At 33.4% G+C, this 22,398-nt stretch overlaps 1 long non-coding RNA gene and 2 other non-coding genes across 3 annotated transcripts in view; 1 reads left to right on the forward strand and 2 right to left on the reverse strand.

Moving 5' to 3' along the window:
• The first annotated feature begins 715 nt into the window (after positions 1-715).
• TRNAY-GUA (transfer RNA tyrosine (anticodon GUA)) lies at positions 716-806 on the forward strand. Its single transcript is given in 2 exon segments — positions 716-752; positions 771-806. It is a non-coding gene; the product is annotated as a tRNA-Tyr (tRNA).
• Positions 807-1,037: 231 nt separating this feature from the next.
• Positions 1,038-1,119, reverse strand: TRNAS-UGA (transfer RNA serine (anticodon UGA)). Its single transcript has one exon. It is a non-coding gene; the product is annotated as a tRNA-Ser (tRNA).
• A 15,820-nt stretch (positions 1,120-16,939) lies between these two features.
• The window catches only part of LOC142979153 (uncharacterized), a 45,670-nt gene continuing 40,211 nt past the window's right edge, over positions 16,940-22,398 (reverse strand). The window contains exons 2-3 of the long non-coding RNA XR_012959812.1: positions 21,494-21,977; positions 16,940-17,100 (exon numbers count right to left, since the gene is read on the reverse strand). This is a non-coding gene — a long non-coding RNA (uncharacterized LOC142979153). The remainder of the gene's footprint in view (positions 17,101-21,493; positions 21,978-22,398) is intronic.

Below are 22,398 nucleotides of genomic sequence, written 5' to 3' on the forward strand. Positions count from 1 at the left end.
AAATCTCCACTTCTGAAATGCTCGAGCATCAAAATATTTTTAAGCAGGCGTTATAGGTATTCGCTATCGTAAATGTTTCGGAAATCTCCTCATCTGTATATAAAATGTATCTTGCTGTTGCCGTGCCAAGAGGAAACGTTATAAACAACTCCGGATAGAAACTAGGAATGCCAATGCGATAAAATATCGGCTATGAATAAATGTAGGAAATACAGTTCTGTTATATCATACCTACTTATTGAAATGTTTATCAGTTGTTTTTGTTATATCGGGTACTTATAGTTTCTTTAAATAATCTCAATTTTGCTATACACGGTTAGTTATAAATGTAGCTAATGTAGCTATAGATCTAGGAATAAATTTTAAGTAAGTACCTTCTTCGGTTTAGTGAAAACTTTTTACTTTACTTTTTATTTTGTTGCAAGCTGATTGCAACAAAATAAAAAGTTACTCTATACTATTCTAGTTCCTGACAAAAAATATAACTTTTATTGTTTGAATTGTTGTAGAATATGTGCCTACCTACCTACATACTAATTAAAAGAGGGATTTTAAATTACCTACAATTTACAATATCAAAGGCATTCGTTTTGGTTGTAGAATGTAATAATTTTATTTTAGTAAAACAAAGAAGAGAAATTTCTCCTGTATTTAGGTAAACATTTGTAATAAGTGCTAAAACAGTATGTTCGGTAATTTCATCTCACTCTCTCAACCTTCGATAGCTCAGTTGGTAGAGCGGTGGACTGTAGAGGTTAGATAACATTGTCATCCATAGGTCGCTGGTTCAAATCCGGCTCGAAGGAGTTCTTTTTGGAAATTATTAGTTAACCTTCATTGTTGTTAAAAAAAAATAAACACAATTAAACTGCTACAAAATCAATGGCAATACATTTAAATATTTTTTTTGGAAATTTATTTAAAAAAACATGCCTTACCAATTTTTAAAACCATCTATGAACAAATTTGGTATTATTTTCATGTAAACAAGCCAAATAAACAGATACATCAAAGTTATCGGAACTAAAAGTAAAAACCGCTGCGGACAGGATTCGAACCTGTGCGGGTAGAACCCAATGGATTTCAAGTCCATCTCCTTAACCACTCGGACACCGCAGCTCGTATTAAAACTGTCGAAACAACTGATTCTATATAAGGTCGTTTCAATAACATGAAATGAACCGTTATATTAAGTTCTTTTTGGTAAAACATGTCGTGAAAACTCATTCCACACAAACCATACTATCATATTGAACATCGTTTATCATAGTCTATAGTAATCGTAGTTATAATGTAATTAAATGTTAATGGTAAAAGTTAAATTAAATTATTGTGTTAAGTGTGAGTTAAAATTAACTTACTGTAATTAATTAAATTATCTTAATAGTAGCTAGTCTAGATAAAGTCACTTACAATTAAAATACGCATCAATTATGGTCAATATCGTCAAAATAGTTATCAAACTTCGTTTTTTATTTAGAAATATTAGAATTATTTGAGACAGATAGACCAGGACAAGCATAATTTTTTGTCCAGTCCAAACGCTGACATCTATAGTTTTAGCTTAGTAAACTTGAACTGTCAACATTATGTTATTAGTTAATCTATTGCATACTAGATGGCGCTCAAAGATAGTGCCATCATGTAACACTGGTTTTTCTATTGGATACAAGATGTCGCTACTAGTTCGTTCCGAAGTTTTGTTTGTTCTAAGTTTTGTTTTGTTTTAGTGTCCACAAGGTAAATATGTAGCTGTAGCTGCTGCGTAAGCTATGTTACTTAATGTATCATGCGATGCTTCATAAAAAAATACAAGCTACAATATAGGTACTTATTTTAAGGACAAAAACTATTTATTTGATTAGGTTAGGCTATTTAGTCTAATAGCAGTATATTATATTAAGTATATAAGCTAACTACTCTAATGTTAATTAATGTATGGTGTACAAATAATTGGTAAGCTTATTTACAAACAAGACATTACTTACAATTACATTTTACTTTTACTTAGTAGAAACTGTTTGATCTGCAACTGAAGTTGAACAAAAAGTCGTTTATGGAAGCTTGCATGAAAGTAGTCATATGAGAACACGAACCATATTAACACTTCTATCATTTGCTAAATATAGGCGCCCGCGTCTTCGTTTTATGTTAGGTGCACTTTCATAATGTATTTTTAAGATCACTCGATAACTTCATGGTGCGTAAACTGTTACATGTCATGTAAAATAGCGCGATGAAGTGAAATATTGCTACAATATTTTGGCATTCATTTATTATAACCGAACCGAAATTATTTTACAGACTCTATGCTTTGCGTTTTATTTTTAGGGATGACAAATGACAACCGATTAACGCTACAAAAAAATAAACATACCACAGATTATACAATAAAATTTAACCGCGCTTTAATTTTTTAAGTTGCAATAAAACAATAGAGATCATTATCAAAGTTTTAATGTTACCAGTATAACTACACACTTCGGTATTTATAAATACGATGAATCATTTATTTATCCTGACGATTTTAACAGATTATACTTTAATAGCTCAATAATAAGAGTCAAGTATATTTTTTTAGAGTGTGTATCTACTTACGTTTGTTCGTGTAGGTAGCTTCGTAATGCCAAAACAATGGAATCTACCATTAATTTTTTGTTTGTAATTATTTGTATGCTACAATTTACATCAGGATTAAACGCTTACATCCTTGTTAGATTGGCATCAGTTTTAAAGACCGAAGGCAATTATATGCCAATTGGTTTGTAAACAAAAAGTTTATTAAATGGTCATCAAACATATTGAATAATTGTACGGCATGAAATTGTAGTGTTTTGTTTTTTTTTTCATTGTGCATGCATGTTTTTGTTGGCATAACCACACATGTTTGTTATTGTTATTTACAATACCAAAGCTTGCACCAGATATCTATTCCGAACGGTTTGCTTTTAAATTTTGTATAGTACCTACAAAAAGGTAAATTACCCGATTAACCAGATTCCTATTTTTACCAAAATACGGTTTTTTAAAACCAATATAATTATCCGAAGTCAATATGGCCAAAATATTTTCTAATTTATGTTCATTGCAAAGTTGCCGGGGCTGCTCGAGTTGCAGAATGCTTGTAAAAGACAGCCGTTCTCAAATTATTTATCATTTAAATAAACGAGCATTGTTGTGAGGAATCATTCGTAAATATTCACGAGAACAATATGAATTGTGTATGAATGAAGAATGTAAAAGTGTAGTGAAACACTTCCATGGAAAACGACACGCGCCATCGCGCACATTTCTTTTCTCTTGTCAAACGATTTTACAACCTATCAGATTTATCGTGTCGTTTTTTGTTTTTGCAGAAATACCTATTTATGTATAATTTGAATTTTACACTGTTTTGAATAATTGGCTATGCCAATTTATTTATTTTACAAATATTTGTTTATGGTAACACCTGACATTAAAATTTGACTATTTTTTTTTAAATTGTTATCTGACTCCTACACATTAATATGATAATAATATATCGCGATCTGTAATCATAATTCTAAATTGCTAAAAAAGTCTCAATGTCTCGGGTGACAAATAAGGTATCTAACCTGTAAAATTCGCATTGCGATTAAGAACCGCTTAGCAATTTAGTATTATATTAACATAATGTTCTACAGTCTAACTAGTCGTAGGAACCTACTGCATATGATTTAAAAAAATAAACTTATTATTACCACTACATAAATACGTGCACACACTAACCCACTCGATAAAGCAAATAGTATTCTAAGGAGCCCGCACCTGTGCAACCCCGTGTGGTATTACGGCACTAAGCACCACGATCGCGGTCAAATCAAGTCCCGCGGCGTATCGCTTACAGATCCCGCATGCCGCATGCCGTGACATGACAACCGCAGTCACGTTGTCCTGAGCATCGGTAGTCTCCACGTGTGCCTCATTACCTTCCTAAAGCCCTTTGAGGAAGCATGCGATGTTTTGATAGGATAATTAGACCTTGAAAGCGTGGAATTTGTATTGATAGGCCATGATTTACATCACCGGCTGGTGAGATTTCACAGGCAGATAATGAGAACTAGGCACGAAGAACAAGCGCTACAAAAGAGGTGGAAGGACACCACAGACGATATAATAATACAAGCTCTAGGGAAACTTGCATTTCAGTCTTAGATTAAAATACCTAATAGACTTAAAAAATCTTTCGAGTTTTTAAGTATGTAATGATATTTAATGATTTGGTATTTTGTAGGTAGAAAAAAATATGATGAAAGGTAGGTACCTACCTTTCAAGAATTCAGATCAAATAACGTAGGTACTTGTAGGCATGTCGATATTAGATAACATCTTAATAAGGATTTAGTCTCGTTGCCTCAATAAAAAAATATATCAGGTTAAATTATTATTAACTATTAATTGAATTAAATAATTAATTATACCTACCTGCGAACGGTTCATGAGTTGCATCCTTTTATCAAAAGGTAGCATTTATTACACTTATCGTGTAGGTATACCTAATTAATTGACCTCTTTAATTTAGTTGCATATCAACATGGTTTTAATTATTTTATTAATATCGTCTGCAGTTCGAAATATTTAATACCTACTTGATAAAAGCTTATCGGGGCACTAGGTAAGAAGATAAACGACATTTATCGGTCGCTGTCTCCTTTATCGATTAGAGATCTTTGTATCGTTCGCATGAATCTGACATATGAGAGGAGTGCGTTTTTGCATTTCTAGGAAATGGAATTGCGCACGTGATTGCGTCGGAGGTTGCGCACGCGCCGGTCAATAAACAAACGATAACTGCAACGAGAGTTTAAGGAATTCTGTAAACATACGTATCAATTTACTTATGCATTGTTGCTATACATACCTACTCACAAATTGCATCCATTAGACCTCCATTACTGAATACTTATCTCTACAAATTTTCTAAGAACACTATCTTCGTGAAAGTATCTTTTTGTAATACAGTAATTCTAGTTAGCATATTTTAGCTCTATTGTTTAAGAAAACAAAGCCATTATGTTATAAGCCGGAACCTAACTTCCTTAAATTTCTCGAAGAAAAAAACGTTCTTAAAGTTCAAGTGGCTGTAAACAATTACCTATGACGCAATTACTCATAAACTTTAAAAAAAGTTAAACATTCCTTGTGGCGCCAACCATTTATTATCTACATACTTGTAACAGTATTTACTCGAATACAATCTGCGTCCTTTGCAAACAAAAAAATACTTAAAAAGCTGATAAAATGACAAAATATTTTAAACAATTTTTTTGTGACTTTTTTATCTGTTTTAGTTTTTAAAAGGTTTTTAAATGTGGTAGTGTAAACATTCAATAGCTATAAAGTTCGTGATCTAACCTGCGTGGTTGGTTTAATCACCTACTAGAATCCAAACTTGCACTTGAAGCATTGCTGTTGAATGTACAGGCGGTGAGAAAAGTGATTGACTTCTTTTATATTTTCGCTTTTCCAGATGAACTTACTTGAATATATATTACTATATGATGGTTGTCTACTTGGGTAGATACGTAAGTACATTTAATCCTGCCACATTTAGGTAAAACATTATTTTACGGTTTGCGTTATTTTAAGCGCTACATTAAAATAAAAACTGCAATAATCTTAATATGATAAAATTAAGTTTTGAACTTACAAATAGATTATTTACAACTTTATGGTTTTAGTGACAACATTATTCTTCCATTCAGTTCAAGACTAAAAATAAAACAACAATGTACCCGCTAATTATAATACCATTGAATAAGCATAAATTACGATGAGGTTTATTGTTTTTTTTTTTAAATAATGTAAATGTATTATTAATGGCGATGTAGCACATGCTACCGAATGCTTTGTTACGTTGTCTTTGGTACAAGTAATTAGGACTTAGGGTCTCAATTTGGCAAACAAGGTGCATTGTATGTCTTGGCACCCAGTTATGTCGCAATTACGCAATAATTTGAAGCTTCATTAATTAAAAATCAAAAGTGAAAGCAGAATTCGAAAAACTATTGTTGATAGTCTGAAAGTAGATGTCAGAAATATAATACTATTTTGTTAGGTTTAACATCTGTATTTTGGGTTTTGTCATCTTATTATTTTCACATATGCTGGATTCGTTATAGCCGTTACTACTTTTAAATATTAACTTTTTGAATGTTGAACTTGTTCAACACTTCTGTTGTCACCTGTACTGTTTACGTTTAGTAAGCACACTCTAATGCGAGTTTTACGATCTATCCTTATAGGTGTGCGTTTTGTTTTTATGTCCGTTCGTCTGTCTGTCTGTCTTGTCCTAACTGAGACGTACTAAACTCCAAGCTTACAAGTTTTTATTAGCCTAGCGACGTATAAACGACTGTTAGAACTTAAAAGGATTTTATCTTACGGAAGAAAGGATTTTATTTATAGTCGAATTAAATTGGTAAATGTTACTATCCTGTTGATATAAAGGATCTGAAACGTTTTGTTTTTATAAACTAAATATGTGGCTCTCTCGCCTTGAATGACTTTTGAGAACGTAGATTGGATCTATTCTTGTTCTTACATTAATTTAAACTTTGAAATAGATCCCAAGAATAATTTGAATTGCTTTTGAAGTCCTGTAACTTTACTACGAGTTTTATTTACACTGAAAGCTGTTTATATATTCGATCAGATTTTTCGCCTTCTTAATATAAGTATAAATAATAACGCTAATCACGGAAACAGGAAATTTAGGAGACTGTCACACCACATTTCTTTACAACGATCAGTCTAGAATATTTCATAGAAACTATTTTTGTGCGTCGCCGTTGACAATAGACAACAAACAAGCAGTTAACATTTTTAATTAGCTAGTTATTGAGACAGTTTTTCCCTGCCTATTGTAGTCAGCCAGGAAGCACAGTCCAGCCTTCACGCTGAATGCTCCAATTGTCCACAGTACTGTAAGAAAATGTCCACTAGGTCTTCAGAAAAAACTAAAGAATAGACTTGTAAATTACTCGCCCGTTCTTTGTTGAAAAAATGCCGCTATTTTAATTTGAAATGCATTTTATTATAGAAGGCTCTTGTGAAAGGAAAAATTGTTCAACGCGTTAGTAGAATTAAGGAAATGTTATCTTTGTGAATGATTCTAAGCTATATTATAATGTAACGGGTCTTAAACGCGATTGAAAATTATGTATAAAAGTCGCGACAGTTTAAAGCTCCTAAGTTAGTGGTAACATTACCGTCACTATTTTACACGTGGACAAAATAATACACCAACCTTCAGTTATTCATTAGAAGTCAACCCCCATTGAGAAGGCAAACCTGTTAGATCATAATACACTCAACATTGAAGCCGCAAATAAAAGATGATGGCTGAATGAATTCACAGTGACGGGCAGACAAAGGCCCTACAAAGGTGCGATGTTACTTAATATTCATCTGATCAGTATTGATGGTATTGATCACACGACAGGACGCGTCACTCACATGTCCGTGATAGTGTTATCTGATGGATAAGGATAAGATAAATTGTATTACTTCGAATATTTCATGGAAATGTTCCGCTTTTAACGCTGATGAATAAACTAATGAAAATATGACTGGGAGATGCCGTCATGTGCTGCATTTAGGAGATCTCAAACTAATGACAACTCCAGCTGTTAAAACATTTTTTATATTATTGATGAAGTGTTCGACATAATTAATGTTTTTAGGTAGGTATTAGTATTGGCGCACACTCAAATTACTATACCTAGCTACATCAGAACTGGACAAAGTTGAAGAAACGTGTATTAGTTTAGGGATATGGATTTGTATTCTCAATCATTTTTTTTAGCCCATTATTGTCCCATTGACGGGCAAGGTTGAGGGAATATAACGAATAATTTAATTAATGTTCATTTTATTCTATGTTTAATATAGACAATAGAATATAATCCATCGCATATTTAAAGCATTCGCTTTCAAAACCTACAACTTTCCTTATTTAGCATTAGTTTGGGGGCAGGTCGAATAACAAAATATGAAGGTGTAAAGACTGACTCATTGCTTCATTGTGTGTGGTTAGTACGTAAAGATGGCCACGACTTCCATACATAAGTGCTAAATTCCTTGCATTTTAGGAAGTACATTGTATTGTAATTGATGAATGTGATTTGACGTATATTGACAGCTTATAGTAATGCTACAATGAAAATATTTTGTCCATTAGTAGACACATAACAAAGGCTTTTGGTCAACAGTTTGGTGAGTAAAGGTGATGATGGGAGTCAAGGAAATGAGCAAAATATTAACAAGATTATATCTTTAGTTCTCGAGAGAAGGTTTAACTTAATTTTTATAACACTGGACACAATCGTTTTCTCTTGGCACGTTTGAAGGAGGTGTGGCTTTTATATACCGAAAAATAAAATGAATAATAAATCTAGCGTGGGCTGCAGGTTTGCGTGCAATAAATTATGCTTTCCGACCTGTATCGTAAATAATCGAACTTTGCCGAACGGTAAAAATAAAATGTGTTAGTGCTATGTACTCAGCTTAATCTACTAATATATAACAATATTTAAACCTAATAAAGAATCTATTGTTAAAATCTATTTACATTTAGTCAAACGATTGCAAATTTAATGACGTAACCTTAATAATAACCCGTTGGTATTCAACCAATATGGAAATCCGATACAAACTGATCATGTACTGCTTAGTAAGGCATTTGTTAACATTCCCTGTAGGTACTAACGGGCCTACGGTTGCATAAAGGCCTTCAATGTCACGAAAGTGCTATGTCATTGACACTAGGCAGTAGGCACCCATTCACTTAATATCCACTGAGCTTTCGTACCCGACTGACTGATTACCTTAATTCTGTAAGAGATCTATTATAAGGTATCGTATTACTCGTTGAATTGTTATGTACAAGCAGTTATTAATATCTTTATGAAATACCGTAGAGTTAATTTAATGTCGGAGTGTAGTACTAATGTTTAATGTGATTTATGCTGTACGTACATTATTGTGTAGAAATATTTAGTAGTTTACTGTCGTCCCCGTTCACTAAATTCTTGTGTAAGCAAGGACTTCAAGCGATCTGAAATGATGACTTTGCATAACTTTTATTGTAAATTGGTAGATTTTAATTATTTTTAAAGTAACTTCAGTTCTTGTAAATTCCTAAGCAATTAGAACTAAATCTCTCATTAAAGTTGGCACTGTTGGTGCTTATTCTACGTATAGTAATTTTTTCTGATGAATAATGTCTAACTAAATTGAGTACTCACTACATAACAGGCATGGCGACATAACAATATTATCTGATGGCGAATAGTCCAATGTTTTCCACATGCTACTAGTCGTACGATAGAGTCAATGAACTCTTTAATATAAAGACCAACTTCCAGCTGAAGCTAAACAAAAATAGAACCACAACGTTCTTAAATGAGTATGTTGTAGAAATGTTAATATTTTTACCAATTTCTGGGTAAATGTAATTCTTTATATTCTTTTAAACTTGATGAACTTGAACTTTTGTAGTAATACATGATATTATATACGTAGTACTTCTGTGAAATACCTTAACTTTTGTGTTAAATAATCGTCCCCAGTAAAATAAATTGATATTTCTTTTAGTCGACAAATGAGTTTTAATGACACGGTAATGATGGACAGGTTTCACGTGTCATTTAAATAATTACTTACCAGAATTTTGAGTTCAGCAAAGTGCAGAAGCATTTTTACCAATCACGATAATAACAGTGATTCGACAAAAGTCAAATTAGCTCACTCGCAGTCTGCAAATTAACTTTTATATATGAATATTTTTTGTATTTCTCTACATTACTTATCAAAAAAATGTACTGGTTTCTTTCCCTGCTTTGCGATTGAAAAGCGAATCAGCCGCTCTTTTTTTATGAAAAAAACTCCTACATGATTAAAATTATATAAGTACAAAATAGTAGATAAAACTCTATATACGAATCTGTAATGTATGAAATCTCAACTTGATATAAAAAGTTAAAGCAAATAGTTCAATCTGAAGAAATCTACAAATCGTATAGCTTATACTGGCCCTCAGGCATGTACTTGGCAAGCACTTAAGCGTAGTCCTGGAAGTGTGCCAGACTGTGTGGCGCTCCAGATCGCGTGCACTTAACGTCTGGATCCTGGATAATGTTTGTCTTTATGTTTTATGGAAAATGCCGCCGCCCCGCGACGACATGGGACTCAAGTAATAGCTTTGTGACTCAGCACTGCGGACAATTTGTTCATGTCGGAAGTGGTATTAGATTTGTCTCTGTTTAGATAAAGGGAATAATATTATTGTTGGCGAAGATGTCACTACGTTTACAGTATAGAAACATTTTATTTCATTCTTGCTGCCGATAGTAAAATGTCTTTTGATAGAGATATATGGAAAAAGTTCGTGTTTATATTTAGCTCATATTAAACTTTACTGAACCTTTAAGTAGGTAAGTACTAGTAAGTAGCATTTTTTTCTTGTTAGTAGTAACAAATCATATGCTTAATTAATAAAACCACATAGTATACAAAACGCCTGCTTTTTTCGTTACCAACAGAAGAATTTCTCGACTGAATGAATCAACTGTATTAAAATCAATAAATTAATTACAATCAGCAGACTCATTGGGGCGTCGTAATATAAATTAATGATGTTCTTATTAACAATGTAGTAAAAACTAGTGGCAATCATCTGTGCCCGTGATCAATCATTTATTATCTGTGGGTTAATTACGAACTCATGCGTAAATAGGCAGGCAACTGTGTGACATGATGTAATTGATAAAAAAATTAAATAAAAAATATTGTGTGATGTCATTTTTGTCGTGTGGGTTAATGGACTTTGAATGTTATATTAATAATAGTATTGTATGTATTATAATTGAACGCTATGTGAACTTTATATAGGTACTTTTCAGTTGCAAATTTTTGGTTTCATTCCTTTAGATTGAAGTTCTGCTGTGAGAAAAAGATAACGCTATTGGGTTTTTAAGTGCTATCCTTTTCCACCGGTGAAATACGTGTCAGAGTACGGCCCCTGATCTTACACTCTTCTTGTCTTTCAAAGGGAGAAACATTTATTTCGTCTCCAATGCTCACGATCATTTCAAACCAGTGTTCATACGTCTTTAAGTAAATATTGCAATTTGACACCATTATCCGTAGCACGTCAATGCCCTGCCGTGTCGAATCCCGCATGGCACTACGATCCCCTCTTTGCAACAGGATATATGAATTAAGAGTATTTGACGAACAAATCGCCGAGGGGCACTTTTAACCGTTATGGGAATCGGATATCGGATGTACGTTACTTTTGATATTACCTATTACATTTTGTAATTGGCTCAGGGCTTATAAAAAGTACAAATAGGAATAGAAACGGTTGTAAATATGAGATGGAACGCATGACCATGTTCTTGAGGTTATTTTAGATAATATAGAAAATGACTAAATTAATAGCTGTGTATGATAGAACAAAGTCCCAATAATATAGCTCAAGTATTGTAATTTTTTGTAATTAATCATTTTTCCAAAGATGATTTCTTGTATTTACCTAGCTATAAGGTTAAGAGCGTGTGTTACATAAAGGATCTATGTACGTTAGCAGTACTTGCCTGCAAATGCTTTAAAACGTGGTACACTTACATAAGTAATGCGTGGTTGCGAGCACTTTACACCAATATCATATTAACATGAGTGCTTTAAATATACATGAAGATTTCGAGAGAACTCTCAAACCGAGAGAGCTTCCAGCTTTCGCTTAACTTTATAATTTATTTACAACGATCTTTCAAGAATCCATGTTTTACGTAGAATCGTAAAAAGACGGAGGTGTATACGCTTTAAAACTTACTTTTCCTGAAACTGATGATTAGATGCTGTTATTTATTTATAAGTTTAGGAGGTAAGGCTTCTTCGCATTGTAATTTCTAGCTTATATATTTTTTTTACTCAGACAAGATTAAACAAAAGAAGTGCTTACGAGTTCTACAACCCACGTTTACTAATCATCTCGTCGAAAAAAACTTCTTGATGATATAATTACTGCAAGAATAACTTCACAGAAAAACAACGACTTCCACATGTTTCAAAACTGTTCTAAAAAAAGTAAAAAAACCTGCCAGACCTTCTCTATTTAGATTAAAACAAAAAGTTCTTATGCTTTCATAAACTTGAATAAGCGCTTCAATTAATTAAACCATCCCGTGTTCCAAGTTTAAAAGCTCACTCAAAACAAACCATAAAGATCGACATGATTAATCGCGCATTAGTACCAGCATCAGCCCACGTGTCTGTGATATGGAAACGAGAGACCCTGCTACACGCTCATATCTTTAACAATCATTTATTAGGACATCATTTATGCCATAATATGAGTAAGTATAAAACGAATCATTGAAGCATTTTTGCTAACTTGTGATGCTCGCTAGATAACTACACAGCTTCGTGCGAATATAGCGTGCGAATTCAGTCATTCATTCAAATAATCTTTCCAATTCTTATTAATATTCAAATGTGGAGTTTCAATTATAGATTGACAAAAACGTTTAATGATCACAAATTGAACGTGTAACTAAACTAATGATACCCATACTGCTGAATGCAATTAGCGCGTATTGTCGTCCCACGGGGAGCGATGACCCTTAAGACCATTGTTTCGAGCCCAAGATGCCTTTTGAAACTTTTAAATTCTTTTTAATTAGACCTGACTTAGCTTTATGTAAAGGCTGGACTAGTTGGACAATAAATTCGCGGGCACAATGGTACATGGTTCTGCGTTTTCCTAATAGGATGGTGCGTGCAAACGTTACGATTGCCTCTGAAAATGGTATGAGCGCTACTTGTAGGTGTAAAAATAATTGCGTAATTATTGGTAGAAGCTAATAGGCTATTATACTAAGCAGAGGCTTCTATTCCATTAATTGTACAGTTAACTTGAATTTATTATTGTAGGAAATAATTTATTTTTATTGCACTAAGAGCGCTTCTAGTGCTCACTATGATACTTACCTAACTGTAAGTTAAGTAGTCTTCATTTATTTATTTTTAATGAACGTTCTACGTGAATAACAAGCAAATAATATTATACTAATTTGATAAATTGTATGTATAAGCATGTCGAATACTGATACACAATCTAAGTATGCCTGTTTTAAACAGCCAAATGTTGCAAAAGCCACTTAAATTGCCATTTGCATCAAATTAACAAAAGTATTCTGATTTTTTTATGATGATCTGGAACACATATAATTTGGTAAAGCAGAGTAAACCTTCAATTATACCGTGGCGTGAGGTCAACCACTTGTGGCATGTCATTACCACCGTAACAACATAACGAACCTCTTTCTGACCTTTCAACTTTGAATACAAAACAAGTTCTATATCTATTTTAAACAGCACGTTTGGCGCAGTGGTTAACGTGGTCTCCTCGCCGCAATAACTGTAGCGCCGCGTGTGGTGGGTTCGAATCCCACCCGGGACAAGTCTTTGTGTGTGGACAAATATTTGTTCTGAACCTGGTTGTTAATGTATCTATGTAAGTATGTTTTTATAAGTATATAAGTATGTTTATCTTTATCAGTTATTTGGTTACCATAGTACAATCTCTGCTTAGTTTGGAATCAAATGACCGTGTGTGAGTTGTCTAATGATATTTATTTATTTTTGCCCGCGACTTCGTCCGCATGGTATGTGACTTAGGACAGAATTTTCATACCAACTTGCATCCCCTATTTTATCCCCTTGGGGATAGAATTGATCAAAATCCTTTCTTAGCGGATGCCTACGCCGTAACATCTACTTGCCAAATTTCACCCCGATCCATCCAGTGACTTTGATAGATCACTATGTCAGTCAGTCACCTTTGAGTTATATATATTAAGATAATAATTATAATGCAACTGCCATGAATTTAAACAAGGTTGGTCTATGAAGGTATGTTGTACTGTTCAGGAGCGAAAGGAGACATAATCATGGGGTAATTTGCGTGTAATAACATAAATATTTTGGCATACTATTGTGACCTTTAAGTGTGAAAGGAACTAAAACATTATCCATTTATACATTACTTATGTTTGTATGAAAATGCTAGTCATTAAAGTGTTAAGTATAAAACATTTTTGGGCACATCTCACACATATCATATCTTTGTAGAAGTTTTATTTATACAAACGAACGCGAATTTCAAACTTCGGCCAAATCTTACATAATCATGTAATGAAATATGTTGATTAACCTCAATAAATATTTTTACTCATAAATATATGAAGCCGTGTAAGTAAACACATGTAATGTACAATAATATGTACATTTGTACGTGTGGCCAGTATTTGTCATGCGTAAATAAATAACAACGTGTTGGGTTCAAGTACATGACATTTTGATTGTTTACTAAATTAAGTTCAAACACACCGTCGAACGCCGGAGGTCGGAGGCCGACACAAAGGCAGTACGAATGATCATCGGATGTAATCGTACCCTGAACAAAATATTTACGAGTACATCATTAGGTTAGTTCCGCGTATGCGTATTTAGTGTAACCGTAGACTGTATAACACTGCTTAGATTGTCATAAGAATTAAGTTGTGATATAATAATAAAACTGCAAGCTTATTGAAGATAGTATGGTTAGTACAACAAATGAGAAACCTTGACACATCGTCACTTACAGGCTTATATAGTTTGTCATAGCTACCTTTGTTGCTGTCTGTCAATCCTTACTATAGTTCCTATATTACTGTTTTGCCGGAACCGTAGAGCAATAAATAATCATTTTAGTACATGCAACACCAAAACTCATGAAGAACAGTTACACAAATACACGAATTGTGCACTTTTTATCAATTCTAACCCTGGGAAAATAAAAAGGAAGTAAGAAATCAAAGAATTTTAAACAAAGAGCCGTCACAAAGATGTATAGTTGCAAAAAAACATGATCATTGAACTCGTGTATTTCAGTCAATTATAAAAACGATGCTGCTCAAATGATACTATATTACAGACCTGTTGGCTGTTTGTATGTCCTCATTTCTTGCATATTTATGGTTATTGCAACGCTAACATCTTCATTCTAAAATTTACATAACACATTATGATGGTTAAATTATTCGCAATTAAAGTTGAATGCGCTTTGTGCTTTTGTTTCATGTCTACATTGTCTATGACACAAATGTGACGTCACGTTATAATGACATGCAATGCAAGCAAGGAACAAAACGGTCATGCCAAAAAAAAGAGTAATGGTTTTTCATTCAAAAGCGATCCGGGGCGCTATCACGTATCTCAGTTGACAACTATTTTAAAGCCACTATGCTGTCCATCGTTTTCTTCCTTAAATGATTGTGATTAACTTGTTATGTCAAAGTAGCAATGTACTAATTAGTGACCATCAATTTGACGTACACTAGTTGTCAACTGAGATGCAAAAACTTTGAATTGTGGACGAGAAATTTCTTTACATTCAAAATGCCTACGTGACTTTTTGCACCCATTTACAGTTATAGCAATTAGGACACGTATCCATGTTACAAATGTTAAGTAGGAAGAGATTATAGTAATTTTGTTGAAAGTGTAATGCACTCTGTAATTACCTTGATAGCTGTCTCAACTGAAACGTTGAGTTACTTTTTCTGTAATTTGATACTTTGGGCGGTCTCGTCGACACGTTATGAAGATTGAAAAGATAAATTACCAAATGTTTTTGGGGGTCAAGGGTGTCACACAAATCTAAATACGAGATTTTTTTGCCTCGTTTCGTTTTATTACTGCTACGGAACATTAATGATTGTCAGTCATTATGAAGGAGGGTATTTGAGTAAGCTTTTTTCGGTTGTTGCTTCCGAGAAATGGGTATAAGGCTTTTGAGATATATTATATGGTTGGCTGAGGCCATTGTTTCTAGAATGACCATATGTTGACAAGTCGGCATCGTGTGTAATATAAGCTGGGCCAAATGCCAGTAAATTATTTGAACAAAATAAACAAATGTGTGTGGTCGGGTGCTAGACGAAATTTTTTGGTTTGACGATTTTATAGCTGACGATTTCGGGAAGTGAGAGATAATGGGCAGCCAAGATTAATGTTACTGTTTTATTGTACATAAGTAAAAATATACTATATTTATATGAGTATCTGTATATCGCTAGTTCTCAAGCCCCGATTCTAGGTAAGGTGTTATCTTATAGGCACAAATCCAAAGTCCGGGTTGATATAGAGAATTTTAATGAATTTTGTATAAGGTATTTCAGAAACACCTTCGGTTATAATAGTTACGATATTATGTATGTTTGTATTTCTGAAAGTCATGTTGCTTGATGAAACGATACTCAAATAATCTCAGAAGCTAAATTACGGAAAGTTTTAACTCGTGATTTCACAAAAAATTGCGATATTATCTTAACTCCCATTAACTTTCTTTATAATGTCAATAATCATATCACACGGCAGGAAGAAAAGTAAAAATGATTACTTACTTAATGTTTGGAAAGGTTAAACATTCTCTATAAAAGAATTACTTCTATTACAAACCGGATTTACTCTTTTACTACGTCTGCGATGTTTTTCACACACATATTTTATTTTCAGTATATATATATTAAGAAATTATTAATGAGCTAGCTGTTAGTTTTTGTGAATAAAAAACTGTACGTAAAATTAATATACAATTATAACCTGTTTCGTACGAAAATAAATAACGAACTGGCCATCGACCCTCAAGAAAATGTTGCAGAAGCCATTTGTAAAAAAGAAAATAAAATTAAAAATAAAATTTTACGGCATCCGAGATACTCTACAAGAAAACAGCCAGTGATTTTGGCTGAACTGGATTAAAACCTTTTTGTTTAAAATGTATTTTTTGCTAAATGTTTTATTTGTGTATGTGATTATATAACAATAATTAATTATGTACTGGGGTATAATCAAATGCGGGTGTTTGGTAGTAGTCGGGTGTCATCGCACGTGGTTCGGAAGCATTTATCTCCGGCCTTCACGGCGCGCGCGCACTAATCTCACGCGCAGCTTCCTGCTCCGACGCTCCGGTTGTTACACTGTTCACTTGATAGCTAATGAACAGGGCGAATCTTCCAGTTTTATCTGAAATAAAAATAATAATCGTTTTTCGACTTCATTTAAACAAAATAAATATTAAATAACATCTAACGTTTTCATTTGTCTTCACTATTGTTCTATGAGTCGCTTTTTTCAAATAAGTGACTAGTTTGGATAGTGGCTTTCTTTTTCAGTGTTTATTCAGTTTTTTAACTGGTATTTAGGTTGCTATAAAAAAGAGTGAGTGTGGACTAAGGACAAAATTTAATCGGACAAATTAAAATTCATGAAATGTATTTGACCACTGATCGGGAACAGTGCACGTTACCCTAATACTTTTTTGTAAAATTAAAGCATCTTTCAAATCGTTGTTTTACTGGATAATTAGACATTTCATATCGTAATGAAATACCCGGCCAGTAATAATCTGTGATATGTTAGTTTTTTAAATAACTGATGGTGAGCTGCACAGCTGCATTTGAAGCGTTTCTTTATAGCCTCATAGTACCGTTATTACTTAGTAACACAACTCAAAGCACTAAGCAGATAACTATAATTTTGCTATCCGTCAAACAGAGATTAATTAACTTTTTAATTACGATTTACTATTATTGAATCATATTTAACTGATTTTTAGTCAGAAAAATGAGTTAAGTAAGATTAAAGCCTTGAAAAATAAAGCTTTATGAGGCTTCAAAACGGCATTTTGAGTGACATAAATTACGAGATTAAACAACAAATAAATAAATGGCAGCACGTACAGTTGCATTTGCACTGAAATAATGTAATTCGGTGTTACAATAAATAACAATATTGAATAGCAAATCAGATCAAGTTATTATTATATTTTAAATTAAAACCACAAAAATATTAGTCTTAAAACCGCAAATAAAACACGTACCTAATATTAAGTAAGTAAATTATATTGAAAATGATTGCACAGATTTATTATTCTTTAGAAGGACGAATTATGTTTTAGGTTCAAAGACCTACGTTCCTGTCAAAGAATTCTTTACCATAAGAGGAAATATCTCAAATTAAATCAATGGATTCTTTCATCAAAAAAATTCCAATTATCGAAGGGTTTTAACGATGCGTCAGGCCAACACTAATCGGTATCGGTTTTTGAACACCTACGTGCCTCAAGTCATGTTTTCTTACTTGGGTTCAAATATACAAAGAAATACCTTATCATCGTCAAAATTAATATCATACCTCAAGAGATTACTTAAAATTAGACTTATTTTTATGTTTTTATGCTTTTTCCGGTACGTAGTAAAGTTACAGGTGTCATTTCTGTTTGTAATGTCTAAACTTCTTGATCTAGAAAAAGGCAGAATTTCAAGCTTGTTCAGGAATTTTCTGCTACCACAACGAAAGGGTTCAAAGACGATTATTATAACGATGAATTTGAATCGTCCGAGGCACCTAATTACGGAATTCCATGAAGCGCGGAAGCCCGCATCGTTGCGATACTGTTTTGAACTACCAGGAAACCATGAACTTCTGTTGGTGCGAATAATATTCCATTTTGATTGCTTCTCCAATGATTCTCTGTATAATTTTCATTGTTGAACTTTAGTAGTTGTTGTAAAGGTCAAGTTTATTGTGAACAAATGATGGGTACTCGTCTTTGTACAAAGGTCAGGTTCATAGTTACATTAATGGCGAGCCGTAATACCGCGTCGTGAGACTGTCGAACTGTCAAAAACTTGTCGAATATGCCAATCTGTATTTTAAAAAACATTATGATGGTTATTAATAAAATATTTGAAGTGAAGGATAATGTGTTATTAAAACCTGCTGAGACTTTATTAGTATTATTAATTGTGTGTAAAACCAAACTGTTTTTCTATTAATCAAGCTCTTCGAACATGCTCAATGTTCGTTATTTGAAGACACCTAAATATACCTACTAATAGTTACCCCTCTTTGCTTTTGCAACTACAACAATGAGTGTAATGTGCCTACCTACAACCACCTATGTAACCAATAGTATCATAACATATAAATTATTACTTTTTTTTTAATAGAGACGGGTATAGCCTGATGATTGGACTAATATACTGACAGTTATTGAGACCAACTACGGCTAACCACATGGCGACATACCTACTTTTATTTGCAATTTTATTGGCTTGACCCATACTCGTCAGCTGTCAGCTTCTGTGTTAAACCAACCAGTATCGAAACTACTGTGTGAAGGATCACGTAATAAATCTAACAGGGTTATGAGCATACCGCCATAAATCTGTGTTGCCCAACGAGTAATGCGGGGCTTATCAGCACTTTCACTGATACCAACTTGCTACAAAGTGTCGCAATTTAGGCTGTCACAAGCCTCTATTAGGTTAGAACTACTTCACTGTAGTTGGTGGTTTGGCTTGTTGCCTTTGCTTATATTTCACTTGCTTTATTAATAATCGTGGCGTAAGTTCAGATAAGTTAATGAATATTTTGTCTTTTACAATCACAGGTACTTCCAAATATATTTGAAAGTGATATAACATGTACACAGTATGTTCTGGAAATTTATTAAGTTAGACCACTAAACTTTTAATGCCCCTTATTACGGCTTTAAACGGCTTACTCACATAAACAGAAGTTTTCATACAGAAAAGACCTAATCTACACTTTTAACGCCAATGTTATTTTTACACCGTAATTAAAAGGCGCAACCTGATTTGGCGCAAGCATTACCTCTCAGATACATATATCGGTAGTATACAAATATTTCCTACTGCAACTACCACGAAGTACTAAAAAAACAGTGCAATACCGAAAGTTGCCATTGCTGGAGCTAGAACAAAGAAAAGGGAACAAAATGATTCGGAAAGTAAGTCTCCACAAAACTCAGTTTATATTGGTTTTCAATTTGTTCTCAAAGATACTGAGATGTCATTGCCCTTGTTGGTTTGTCAACAAGGACATTCAACACCATAAGTAAACATCTCCAGAGACGTCCTTGCGAGGGTCAATGACTGACCTCGGATGTGGAGAAGAATCATTGAAAGTTTATTACACTTTTACCAAACAAAATACTGCGAGGGTTTTCAAACTTTCGTATTTTGTTGGTTACTAGCTGACTCGCGCAACTTCGCTTGCGTCACATAAGAGGGAATAGGTCCAAATTTTCCCCGTTTTTATAACATTTTTTACTGGTACTCTGCTCCTATTGGTCGTAGCGTGATGATACACAGGCTTCCTCGATAAATAGGCTATCTAACACTGTAAGATTTTTTTCAAATCGGACCAGTAGTTCCTGAGATTAGCGCGTTCAAACAAACAAACAAACAATCAAACAAACAAACTCTTCAGCTTTATAATATTAGTACAGATTTTGTTCTTCATACCAGTCTGGCTAGCACGTTATGTTATCAATGCATTATAATTTTTACAATGGTCATACATCAACATCAACAATGTCATAGGCTTTTAGGCGGCTTGAACCACTTCGACTTTAGCTTTACCTTGACCACTAACCACAATAAAATAAAAATGCTTAAAGTATTCAAATAATTGAATGACTATTAATTTAATAAGCCTACAGATATTTTCTTTATTTTAAAGCATCACGTGATCGTTCAATATGGTTCCAAGCTCGCTCGTCAGCATACTTTACATATTTTCACATGTGACTTATGTCATAATGAAGCAGTTACTACACATAAACACTGATTTTGCATAAATTACTCATTACTAGTGCAATATGTATGTACTTATTACGTTATTTTTTCCCGTCATACCAGTTCCTCTAGTTATCTAATATATAGTTTTTAGAGTTCCGTAACCAAAAGGTAAAACAGAACATTATTACTAAGACTTAGCAGTTTGTCTGTCTGTTTGCCACCGGTTGAATCTCATGAACCGTGAAAATTTGATTGCTCAATTTTTCACAGATGATATGTTTCTGTTGCCGCTATTACGACAAATACTAAAACAGAATAAAATAAACATTTAAAGGGGTTCCCATGCAACTAACATGCTAATTAATAAATAATGGTACAGAACCCACGGTACGCGAGTTCAACTCGCACTTGGCCGGTATTTTATTAAAATTTTCTTGCACAACACACGTTTAATACATGATAGCGTTTGTTGTACTTTAACTTTAAGTAAATGAAGCAATGTCCGTTACATTTGCTATTAAAATGATTAAGTTGCTTAACTACTATCTGCGTAGATTAAATTAAATTAGTTTGTTAACTCTTATCCTTGTATATTAGTTAAACTTGAACTGCAACTTAATAAAGAGATTTGAATCAAAGAATAATTTATTTTATAAGCTTGTCTAAATGATATAGATTAAATTCCTTCATAGTGCCGATATAACTGGATGGTTAACGGTATATTTATCGAATAAGCGATATCTATAATAATGATAAAGTACTATTTAATACCTGTTACTTAACACCATTAGTACTATTATCATACTTACCATAGAATGTAAATACGGCTGCCATTTACGACGATATTTGACAGTCGTTACCCGTAGTCAGAAGTTTGAAAGTCTTACTTGCTTGGTATCGTGTTATAACCCAGGTAACTGGGTTGTGGAGGTCCAATAGGTAGGATCCATGTAAAATACTGGTATTCAGCTGAATTCGGTGAGACTGGATACGGACTCCAACATAGTTAGAAGAAAGGCTAGGCAGATGATGACCATAGAATATAAATAAGTATAGTCTAATACGTTTTTTTATAAATTAGGAATTCATTCGTTCAAAAAAAAAAAACAATCGGATATCGGAATCAGTTCATCAATTGCAACGCGCGGCGCTCTGTTTGAACGATGCACCTTTCACCTGTGGTCAAGCGTCAAACACGCCGAGTGGCATTGTGCTAAATAGCCGCTTGCCGCTCATTAGTGCCGGCATACTTTCCACAGCGCTTCTTTACGGAAATAGACCTTCAGCGAAAATCTGCAAAAAAAAAAATATTTTAAAAGTCGAATGAATTTCCTAGTTGGACAAATAAATGGTTTGTTTTTGTCGTTTTTACAATTATTCAATGTCGTGTTTGAATGTTGTACAAAACCGTACGGTACTGATTAAAGTAAGAATATTTAAACGTATTTGACATTACATTACTTGATTTCCGGATTTGGATAATTACGATTAACGATTTTACAAAATAATTCAAAGAAGCGATTGTTTGTGCGTTTGTCACGCTCGAGGTTTACGCGTGCTGGCATATTTGGTTTCAACTTAAGAGCCACATATGTTTTGACAATTAGTGATGAGGGCACTTACTAAGAACATGATTTTACAATCGTTTGTGACTTTATCACCATGGCGAGAAGAAAGTGAGAATACGTGTTACGTTATTGTAAAACTGTCCAAC

Source organism: Anticarsia gemmatalis, chromosome 16, assembly GCF_050436995.1.
Source record: "Anticarsia gemmatalis isolate Benzon Research Colony breed Stoneville strain chromosome 16, ilAntGemm2 primary, whole genome shotgun sequence".
NCBI lineage: Eukaryota > Metazoa > Arthropoda > Insecta > Lepidoptera > Erebidae > Anticarsia > Anticarsia gemmatalis.